Below are 3,305 nucleotides of genomic sequence, written 5' to 3' on the forward strand. Positions count from 1 at the left end.
CTGTAATCCCAGCACTTTGGGAGGCCGAGGCGGGCAGATCACGAGGTCAGGAGATCGAGACCATCCTGGCTAACACGGTGAAACTCTGTCTGTACTAAAAATACAAAAAATTAGCCGGGCGTGGTGGTGGGCGCCTGTAGTCCCAGCTACTCGGAGGCTGAGGCAGGAGAATGGTGTGAACCCGGGAGGCGGAGCTTGCAGTGAGCTGAGATTGCTCCACTGCACTCCAGCCTGGGCAACAGAGCGAGACTCCGTCTCAAAAAAAAAAAAAAAAGATGTGTCTTTACTCTGATGTCCCCAGTTGTGTATTCAATAGGCAGTTAGGGTTGGGGCATAGAAAATCCTAAATCTTAAATCTGATGTACTTTTGCCTGTTCATGAAATAACTTCAAGAGTGTTTTACGTCGTGGGAGCTAAAGCTGCCATGCCCTCAAAGTGCTAACTACTTATGATCTGAAAGACTTTTGTGAGGTCACTGTAGGTGTCATGGTGGCACTGAGGCATCTGTCCCTCCTGCAGAAGTTGCATCTTTGCTGTTAATACTGTGTCTGTGTGGTGGCTCTAGTGATGCAATCATTCTCGATGGGGCCACTGACTCTGATGTCACAATGACTTAGCTGGAGGAGTCCTGAAGTCTCTTGTTTGTCTAGGGCCTTTGCTGCAGCTTGTATGTTCACTAGTAATCTGGCCTGTGCTTACCTTTTAATCCCAGCTGGAAAATCTCAGTAGGAATGATGGTAAGCTTTGAGATTGAGATCTCTTCCTTTAAATGTTTTTGATTTTATTTTTTGTACCTAAGTATCTCTGATTCAAAGGGCCCCCTTTGTGACAGTGGGAGGAAGTATGTTGAGAAGATGCTAAGTGTTGCTTAGACCTGTATTACCTCTGCTTATCAATCCTTGAAATGTATGTATATCTGAAGGTATAAATGTGTGTCCATTCACTATCTCCCTTCCACCAGCACATAAGCTGAGGAAGGGCAGGAAGCTCATTTTAGTCCCCTCTGTTACCCCAGTGCTACCAAAACAAAAACAATGCCAGACCTGTAGTAGATGCTCAATAAATATTTCTTAACTGAATAACACACTACAAACAATGTGGAAACAAGTGACATACCTGGCAATGGTATCATAGCACCTGGCAAATTGTTTTTTGCCTTAAAGGTAAAATAAAAAATGGGGATATTGACCTCCTGTCACTACTGCATGGACTTTGATGGTTTCCAATCATTACTTTCTCCTCTGTGTCAATCTGCCTCTTCGAGAAACTCATACTCCTGGTGAGTGTCCGACCTGGCCTTTTGTCCTCTCTCTGCCACTGTCCAGCTGTGACCTTAGACCTGGTTGTGAATATATTATGGGCCTATTCTAACTCTCAATGCTTTGATATTATAACCTTGCAAAGCAGCACCTGCTGGTTATTTTTGTGAAGCAACAACACTTTTCTAGAAGGAAGTGAAGCAAGCACCTGCTTGTGACAGTTGCTTTTTATGAGGAAGTTGGTTTTTGCTCAATTCACTTAGGTCATTCCATGTATGGGAGGCTCCAAATAAGGTCATTCTCTTTGAACTATTGACTTTAACTTGTTTATAAAAAAAAAAAAACACTGGGATCGGCCAGGCACAGTGGCCCACACCGCAATCCAGCACTTTGGGAGGCCGAGTTGGGTGGATCACTTGATGTCAGGAGTTTGAGACCAGCCTGGCCGACATGGTGAAACCCTGTCTCTACTAAAAATACAAAAATTAGCCAGCGTGGTGCCCACCTGTAATCCCAGCTGCTGGGGAGGCTGAGGCATGAAAATTGCTTGAATCTGGGAGGTGGAGGTTGCAGTGAGCCGTGATCGCCCTGCTGCACTCCAGCTTGGGCCACAGAGCGAGACTCGTCTCAAAAAAAAAAAAATTAAAAAATTAAAAACAAAACCACCTGTAATCACTACTGCTTTACCATTTGAGACTCCATATTTTTCATGTGGTTTCACATCTATAATCATCTCCCCTCACCAAACACACAAAAGATATGTGTAGAAAATTGAGAATAAACCATAACTTATATAGTTTTATTCTCTTGGAAATAATGAGGCTGTCATGAACTATGGACTCAGACTAAGAGTGGAACTAGTAAGAGAAAGGAACTAAAAAAGGAAAGTCAACCAAAAAAGGACACAAATAAGGATGTTCATTGTTATATACTTTATAACTGCAAAAAGTTATACATAAATTTCTATCAGTAGGGTCTGGCTAAGTAAGGTCCGATGTATTTATACTATAGAAAGTGACAAGAGAGTTTAGGAGAATCAGATACACCCTGAAGACATACTGTTGAGTGAAAAAGAAGGTAAGTTGTAGAATAACTCCAGTATGATCCCATGGATGTGTATAAAAAAACATATCTTCTGGTCTGAAATATATATGTTAATTCATAGATAAAGGTCTAGAAATAATAGAATGGTTAACAATGTGATTCCTGAGAGTAAAGTAGGATTGTGGGGCTTAGGGTGATGAGAGCTGTTCAGTTTTTACTCTAGGCTTCTATGTTTGGGCATTTTATAAAAACGTCGTGGTTTCCTTTTGTAATTATAAAATCCAGAATTATTGGAGAGGAAAAGATGTGTGACAAAGAGAAATTGGTGCACAAGGTGGGATTTGAGGTCAGGAGAAGGAAGATAGGCATTTTGGCAGGTGAGTTCTGGCAGTTAACACAACCAGATATACTCTGTTGATATTTTGTGAATGGTGATTTGGGGCTTTCGTAGTGTTTTCAAGACGCATGTATACATTTATGTATGTGTACTACATACAAACGATGCATTTATGTATTAATATATGTTATATACAAAAGGTATATGTGTGTGTGTGTGTGTGTGTGTGTGTATATATGCCTCCAAAAACAACATATGTCATTTGCAAAATGTGTGTATATATACACACCCCTACAGTTGACCCTTCAATAATGCAGGGGTTAGGGACGCTAACACCCTGTGCAGCTGAAAATCTGCACACAACTTTTGACTCCCCCAAACCTAACACTACTTATAACCTACTATTAACCGCAGCCTTACTGATAACATAAACAGTTGATTAACACATATGTTGTATGTTAGTGTATAATACTATATACTGCATTCTTACAATAAAGCAGAGAAAAGAAAATGTCATTAAGAAAACCATAAGGGGCCGGGCGCGGTGGCTCAAGCCTGTAATTCCAGCACTTTGGGAGGCCGAGACGGGAGGATCACGAGGTCAGGAGATCAAGAATATCCTGGCTAACACGGTGAAACCCCGTCTCTACTAAAAAATACAAAAA

At 41.3% G+C, this 3,305-nt stretch overlaps 1 protein-coding gene across 1 annotated transcript in view; it reads left to right on the forward strand.

Annotated features, from left to right (window-relative positions):
* Positions 1–3,305, forward strand: part of KIAA0226L (KIAA0226-like ortholog) — a 60,057-nt gene that overhangs the window by 12,201 nt on the left and 44,551 nt on the right. Inside the window, exon 2 of the mRNA XM_011974640.1 lies at positions 1,164–1,279. The gene's annotated coding sequence lies outside the window, so the exon portion shown is untranslated. The remainder of the gene's footprint in view (positions 1–1,163; positions 1,280–3,305) is intronic.

The sequence above is a fragment of the Mandrillus leucophaeus genome, unplaced genomic scaffold (assembly GCF_000951045.1).
Source record: "Mandrillus leucophaeus isolate KB7577 unplaced genomic scaffold, Mleu.le_1.0 Scaffold147, whole genome shotgun sequence".
NCBI lineage: Eukaryota > Metazoa > Chordata > Mammalia > Primates > Cercopithecidae > Mandrillus > Mandrillus leucophaeus.